The 7,848-nt window shown below is 48.9% G+C and overlaps 1 protein-coding gene across 3 annotated transcripts in view; it reads left to right on the top strand.

The window, feature by feature from the left end:
* Positions 1-5,471: 5,471 nt before the first annotated feature.
* The window catches only part of CEMIP2 (cell migration inducing hyaluronidase 2), an 82,059-nt gene continuing 79,682 nt past the window's right edge, over positions 5,472-7,848 (top strand). Inside the window, exon 1 of one of the 3 annotated variants that reach the window (XM_005210029.5) lies at positions 5,472-5,613. The gene's annotated coding sequence lies outside the window, so the exon portion shown is untranslated. Of the gene's footprint in view, positions 5,614-6,169; positions 6,714-7,848 lie in introns of those variants that run through there. The other 2 variants (XM_059889077.1, NM_001192415.1) reach the window with 2 other exon arrangements.

The raw sequence follows: 7,848 nt of genomic DNA, 5'->3' as shown, positions 1-7,848 counted from the left end.
AGGGTTTTGTACAAAATCTGAAGGAATCAGGATGGGATATCACTTTTTTCCAGAGTAAAAAGTCATGTTATTTAATAGAAAAAAGAAAAGATAAGTAATTCCTACTTAGTTAACAGAATTTAGAGGCTTAAAAGAAAATAAATATTTTTTTTTTCCTTTCTCTGAGATGACTGTCAGAATTTTAGCTATATCTGAATTGCTTACATCATATTGATACTTTAAAGTAAGAATCTAGGGGAATTCCCTGGCAATCCAGTCCAGTGGTCAGGACTCTGCAGGGAACTCAGATGCAATTCCTGGTTGTTGAACTAAGATCTTACATACGGCATGGTGTGGCCAACAAAAAGAGGGGGAAATAAAGCAGGTATCCAGAGAGTTGAACTGAAAATATATACAGTCCTCATAACAAGCTGATGAAGTGTGAGAATGAGGTTGGCTCGATGGAAGGACATAAAGAAAGAAAAGATGGTTTTGTAGACACTCAGCTGTATTAGAGCAGAGAAAGGTTACACTAATATTCTGTAATGTTATTGCACTGGGTCACTGGGGGGAAAGTTCCTCTAAGACTTTTAATTACTGTGAGGATGGCAAACAGCATATCAATGCCTTCCTAGTGAAGCATGAGTCATCTGGAGAATCATTTCCATATCTTCCACCAAAATGTAACTGGGAACAAGTATGGACAGAAAAACATGGTTTAAAAAAGATCTGTTCAGACCCTCATAGAATGAAAGGCTGTTTGTAGGAATTAGTTTCTACAGCCTTGGGGAAAACAGAAAGGGAAAGAGTGGGTGATAGTCAAGAGAGGTTCTGTCTTAAAAGGGTTTGGAGCTGGAAAATACAGAGCAAGAAGAGGCACTGAAATGCTGAGCATGAAGCTGAACAGACTGTTTCCAAATCATGGTATTTGGTCCTCTGCTCTCCTGCCCTCTCTCCAAGGGCTCTGTGAACTTCGTCATCCACTCAGTGAGCAGTGTCACTCAACAACTGATGCCCTGAGGATTTAAAAATGAATAAAGATCAATCTCAAATATCTCAGTCTTCAGGTCCCCAGTTTAGCAGCTGTAAGGGAATAGGTGGGATGGGAATAGCTGGGAGGGAGTTTTGTGTAATAATCACAGTGCATTGTGGTAATGGTTGTAGCAAATGAGTGTGCAGAGCCATTGGAGCTGAGAGGAGGCCCTCACTGGTGACTCTAGAATGTTCTCAGAGAGGGTGACATTTGCTACAACTCAGGAGAGGGAAAAGGATAGCGGCAAGTATAGTAAACGGTTGGGCCAGTCAAGGGGCTAGCTTCCCAGGTGGCTCAGTTGGTAAAGAATCTGCCTGCAATGCAGAAGACCTCCTGCAGGAAACCTGGGTTCAATCCCTGGGTCAGGAAGATCCCCTGGAGAAGGAAATGCCTGAAAAATCCCATGGAAGTCAAGATACAGAATAGGAGAACTGGCATTCCAGAGATATGTGAAGAGGGAAGCCAGAGAGATTTGCAAGAAAAAGACGTATTTGGAGTCTGACTGCTATTTCTCATCATTTAAAAGAAAGTTGTAATGTCGTTTAGGTCAGCCGTGCCAATCTTTTTGGCACCATGGGGTGGGAGGGATGTTTTGGGGATGATTCAAGTGCATTACATTTATTGTGTGCTTTATTTCTAATCTAAGGCTGCTGCTGAGGTTGGGGACCACTGCTTTAGGTAATGTTCATTGCACGTATCTCATGGCCTTCACCTCCAGCCTGGATCCAAGCGCACTCAGTTTCCTAATTGCAGGTTGTGATATAAGATTCCAATTTAGCAAATCATGGAAGGCTAAAGAAGAAATGACCAAAGACACCCATAAGGCAATTTGCTGAACACTTGTGAGGTGTGCAGCTAAACTTTTTCGAGCATTACCAGATTTAATTCTCATAATGATTCTATGGGCTAGGTACTATTTGTTCAGTCGCTAAGTCGTGTCCCACTCACTGCGACCCTGTGGACTGCAGCATGCCAGGCTTCCCTGTCCTTCACTATCTCCCAGAGTTTGCTTGTGCTCATGCCCATTGAGTCAGTGATGTCATCCAATGATCTCGTCCTCTTTCTATTCCCGTTTTTAAATAAAGAAACTGAGGCACAGAGGCATCATGTTCAGTTGAGCTATGCACTCTGCTTCTAACCCAGACAATCTGACTGCAGGGCCTCAAGGCTTAGCCAGTGTGTTACCCTTCCTCATGACTGTGAGCACTGCCACCACCAGGAATCAAAAAATATCAGATAAGTATCATCCCACTCATCCTGGGGCTTTCCCTCCTCACATGGGAAGGAGAGCACAACGGTGAGAATGAGGGTGTCACCACTGTGTGAGTGGGTGACATGGGGTTCACCAGCCAGATCTGCCTTCAAGAGAGGACATGCTGTCCAGCTCTGAGTGCTGTCAACAGCTGGGCCTTTCAGGGACTGCCTCAGCTGCTGAGTCACCTTCTCGAGGTCATGCTACTCCCCAGGATGAACCAGATCCAATGACTAATTCAGAAGGCTGTATAAAGTCCAGACATGTAGGTCCAATACCTCCTATGAGTCAGGCTAGCTGCAGGGCCTCAAAGGGAGGTCTGCTGAGCCTGTTGTTGGGTTTACGTTGACGCTCCACTTCTCCCTTTGTTCCATCCTGCTTCCTGTTCCACCCTCCACAGGTGTCAACCCCATGGGCACTCTTTAATGATCATCCTGCCACTCTGTCTCAGAGTCTGCTTCCCTGGGGACCCAATCGGTGACAACATCAATTCCATTCTGTTACCCCTCACTTTGTCTCCTTTGTAACGTCCTTTCACATTAGTTTCAAAACCATCCTTTTTTTTTTTTTTTCTGTTTTTTAAGGACCTTTGATTTTTCATATTTCAGATAAATATCCAAGAACAAAAGTTAATAAAATTCTCAAAGGTAGGTTACACAAAGATTTAACCTGCTCCCCCCCCCCTTTTTTGTTTTTGTTAATTGAATTTATTTAGAGCAGCATTAGGCTCACAACACAAAGCAGAAAATGCCATGAGTCCCCCTATATCCCTTGCCTTTCTTTCACATGCACAGCCTCCCCTATTGTCAACATCCATTTTCTTTGGTTTTGGCAATATATATAGGTTATAGAGGGGCTTCCCAGGTGACAGTAGTGGTAAAGAACCTGCCTGCAATTGCAGGAGAGATGTAAGAGATGCGGGTTGGCTCCCTGGATCTGGAAGATCCCCTGGAGGAGAGCATGGTAACCCATTTCAGTATTCTTGCCTGGAGAATACCATGGACAAAGGAGTCTGGTGGGCTACAGTCCATAGTGTCGCAAAGAATTGGACACGACTGAGCAACTGAGCGTGCATGCATACATAGGTTATAGAAATATGATCTCTTTAAAACCAAAGCTTTCATTACAATAGTTTATGTAAACTTTTAATAACTATTTTTGATTTTTGAGTTGTTGGCTGACTTTATTCCAATAGGCTCTTGCTGTGTGAACTTGGCAGGCTCCTTAAACTTTGAGTCTCAGTATCTTCATCTCTAGAATTGGGAGGATTATATGAGATGTCCCAACTTTAAACAAAGTGCTCGGCACATAATAAAGATTCAGAGAATGGACATTTTAATGTAAAGTTGGCGCTGGGTATATTTGCTCCCTGTGGCTGCTGTAATATATTACTACAAATGTGGGGGCTTAAGACAACAGAAGTTTATTCTCTGAGGCTCCTGGAGGCGAAAAGTCTGAAATCAAGGTGAGAGCAGAACTGCTATCCCTCTGGAGGCTCCAGGGGAGAATCTTTCCTTGTCTCTTCCAGATTCTGGTTACTGCTGGCATTCCTTGACTGCATCACTCCAATCCCCGCCTTCCTGGTCACATTGCCTCTTCCTCTCTGCCTTCCTTTTGTAAGGATACATGTGATTGCAGCTAGGACTTACCCTGAAAACCCAGAATAATCTTTTTAACTCAGGATCCTTACTGTGTATAGACTCTGTTTCTATATAAGGGGACATTGCTAGGTTCTAGTAATTTAAATCTGATTTTTTTGGGGGACCATTTTTTAGCCTACCACACAGGGTGACACAGTTCCTGTCCTGTCTTTTCAAGGCATGGTTCTGGACATTTTACTTTTCAGTTCAGTTCAGTTGCTCAGTCATGTCCGACTCTTTGCGACCCCCATGGACTGCAGCACGCCAGGCTTCCCTGTCCATCACCAACTCCCAGAGTTTACTCAAACTCATGTCTATCAAGTCGGTGATGCTATCCAACCATCTCATCCTCTGTTTTCCCCTACTCCTCCTGCCTTCAATCTTTCCCAGCATCAGGGTCTTTTCAAATGAGTCAGCTCATCGCATTAGGTGGCCAGATTATTGGAGTTTCAGCTTCAGCATCAGTCCTTCCAATGAATATTCAGGACTGATTTCCTTGAGGATGGGCTGGTTGGATCTCCTTGCAGTACAAGGGACTCTCAAGAGTCTTCTCCAACACCACAGTTCAAAAGCATCAATTCTTTGGCGCTCAGCTTTCTTTATAGTCCAACTCTCACATCTATGCATACATGACTACTGGAAAAACCATAGACAACTACAATTGTCGTTTGTTCCCCCCAGTTTTTCCTTGGAAACCATCTGCCTTATTTTAAGAACCTTCCTCCCTCTGGTTTCCGCGGTGGCTCAGCTGGTAAAGAATCTTCCTGCAATGTGGGAGACCTGGATTCAGTTCCTGGGTTGGGAAGATCCTCTGGAGAAGGAAATGGCTACCCACTCCAGGGAGTCCGACACGACTGACTGAGCGACTTTCACTTACCCTTTGACAGAAAGGACCGTGGGCATCAAAGTTGGGTGGTTTCTTTAAAGTCTCAGCATTAGACCGTGTTACTGTTTTAGAGGCATCTTTCCAAGGTTTTATTTAATTCCAGGATGCCCTCTAGCACTTTTTCTCAAACTTGCACATTCCTGGCACCTCTAATTCAGTAGGTGGTGCTAGGTCCCGGAATCCAAAATTTTCAGTGCCTCTTGGGAATTTTACCAGAAAAAATTTAGAAAGATTAATTCCATCGAAGTTCTGAACCAAAACCCTCGAAATTGGGAATTCCCTTTCCCGCCTTCTGGATGTCACAGTTACATGACTGAGTTTTTATTAAAAGGGCGGAAGAAAAAAAAAGGCAAGCCTGAAAACTGAACGGTCCTATCTGTACAGTATCCACTGAAAGAGTTCCCTAGAGGGAAAACTTCCACTTCCGAATTAAGTGGCGGATGACGACAGCCTGGATTTGGCAGTCCTACTGCTGTCATTAGCCCGGAACCTCGTGGGTCTGACTGATCAAGCGCTGGCCGCGCCCTCAGCGGGAGCCAAGGCTTTCCTCGATGGGAGCAGCCCCAGCTGTTGTGGCCTCAGGGTATCCCAGCCTTGGTATGGGTGTCCATAAGAGAGGTACAGCGTAGTTGGGGTGGGCCAGAGAGTGGTTTTCAGCGCCACTCCCGCAAGCGACAGCCGCTCCTGAGTGGTGCAGGCAAGGGGAGTGGGGGAGACGTAGGTATATTTATACTGAACTGGATGCCGAAGTCACTCTGCCGCCGGAGGAGCTGTCCTGAGTTCTCCCGAAAAGGCTAAGAAACCAGCGCCAGGGATTGGCCAGGTGGGGGCAGCCTTGGTGCAGTGGCGGAGCGCACAGAAAATTTTCGGGAGTTGTGGAAGTCCCTTCGGGGATGCTAGGCGCAGTTTGGCTCAGCCAGGAGCGATGAAGGAGCCTGTCCGGCTCAGCCTTGAGAGGCTGGGCCGCAAAGTCAGGCTCAGCCGGGAGGTGATAGGGGTAAAATGTCCAGGTCAGCCGTGGAGTGATGGGTGGCTAAGTGTCGGGTTCAGCTGGGAGTGTCGGGGTGCCGTTGCCAGGCTCAATGGGGATGTAATGGAGGTGCAGAGTCAAGCTTAGCTGAGACCCAGTGGGGGCTCAGGTTAGGCTTAACCCTGGAGGTGATGCGTGCCTCAGCGGGGGGCGCTGGTTGGGAGGGCTGCACCGGCTACCGGGAGGTCAGGTGCTGTTCCTGGGCGCCGCAGCGAGAGGCGCTAAGTGCTGCTGTCCGCAGCTGGAGCGAAGCTGCAACAGCGGGCGGATCCCTGCGCGGCCACCACCTCCTCCGGCCGCAGGCTCCTCCTCTCCCCCCGCCTTCTTCGTCTAGCCCGCCCGCGCGCCCAATCCGTAGCCCTCGGCACCGCAGAGCCGGGCTGCTTGTCTGGCCGGCGGAGGCTGAGCGCGACTTTAGCGAGCCGCGGCGCCCGCCGACCAGGGACGAGCCCGACTCCCGGGACCCCGCTCTGCCCCCGCGCGGCCGCCCCCTCCCTGTTTTTGCTGGGACGCTCCGGCCGGAGCCACGATTCTCCTCCTCTTCCTCCCGAACGGGAAGGGACGGCGAAAGCGGAGCGGCTGCACTGGAGAGAGAGAGAGAGCCGAGGCCCTTGCCCCGGAGGCTCGGGACTGGAGAAGGAGGAGGCGGAGGCGGAGGGAAGTGCGCGTCACTCCCGGGAGGAGAGTGTTTCACCTCCAGGCAGAGGCTGCGGCTGCCAGTTGCGTAAAAGCAGCAGCGGCGGCGGCGGCGGTGGCAGCGGGCTCCGGGGCTGGACGGGCTCCCTGGCCATGGAGGGAAGATCCGGACCCGGGGACGCCAGGAGCTCTGCTCAGTCTCTTTGGACTGCTGTGTAGGCACCTGAATTAGCCAACGCTAAGCGGGGGAGGGGAAGGTAAGAAGCAACTGGGTCACCAGCCCCCTCTCCCTGCCTGGTCTCCCTTGCTCCCCGCTGGGGGCCACTGCGAGGACGCGGACGGTGGTCCTCCGGTCCTTCCTGGCTCCCAATAGTCGCATCTGGGCCTTTCTATTGAAGCGGCAAACATCCTCCCGCCCCCCAACAGCACCCTCCCGCCCTGCCCCCGCGCACCGCCTTTCCCCTCTTTGGATTAGGAGTAACAAGGCTCTCCAGAGTAAGTCCTCTCCATAAGAAAGGGTCTTTGGGAACCGAGTCTTGATTTCTTTTTCTCCCTCTCTCTTTTCATTACTTTTACGGGGAAGGAAACAATGGACCTTTGAAAGTCGGTGGGAACAGCCTTAAACTTTTTGGAAAGGGCTGGATTGGGGGAATAAACCCCACAGGAAGCAGACTACAGTGAAAGATTGGTGGAATGTGCATTGCAGACTTTCGGCTTCAGTGCGCGCGCGCGTACGCGTTTGGGGTGATCTTTGTCTCTATTCCGCTGGGTTGGTTCCCACCCCCGTTGTCCCCCACCCCAGTTTCTGTTAGTTAAGGTGGGGCGATTCTTTAAGATCTCGTGCAGCTTTCTTTAGAGCTGGGGAAAGGCTTAGCACTGGATCCTCCACTTCTAGCTTTCCAGTGCAAAGTTGGGAGGTCTTGGCAAAAGAAGGGGATCTGGTTCTGCGAGGACCCCTGAGTGCTGCAGTTAATGCTGATTGCTGCACTCCTTGCAATAAAACTAAGGCTCTGACGTCCCTGGATGCTCTTTGCTGAGGGTTGATTTGTGTCACCAGATTTCCCGTGGAGCGGAAGCCACTCACTTAAATTCTCCGCATTAGGTTAGGAAAACAGACTTTGATATATGTCTCCTTTCATCAGCACTAGGGGTTACGAATAGAGTGCTTCATAATTTTAAGAACTTTCATTCTGCACAGGAGCCACTCACTGGTTTGTATTCACTCCCCTTCTTTAAGTGTGATTGTGATGCGATATTGCATAATTTCATGTGTTGAGAGTGTGCAGATGCTACCTTTTGTAGCTCTTCCCAGAACAAAGTGAGAATGATTCAGAGGAAGGGGGATGAAGGGAAGTTTCACCTGAGCTGAAGGAGGACTGAATCCTCAAAACA

This window comes from Bos taurus, chromosome 8, assembly GCF_002263795.3.
Source record: "Bos taurus isolate L1 Dominette 01449 registration number 42190680 breed Hereford chromosome 8, ARS-UCD2.0, whole genome shotgun sequence".
Classification (NCBI taxonomy): domain Eukaryota; kingdom Metazoa; phylum Chordata; class Mammalia; order Artiodactyla; family Bovidae; genus Bos; species Bos taurus.
Note: the sequence above shows the minus strand (reverse complement) of the source record. Positions and strands in the feature narration are given on the sequence as shown.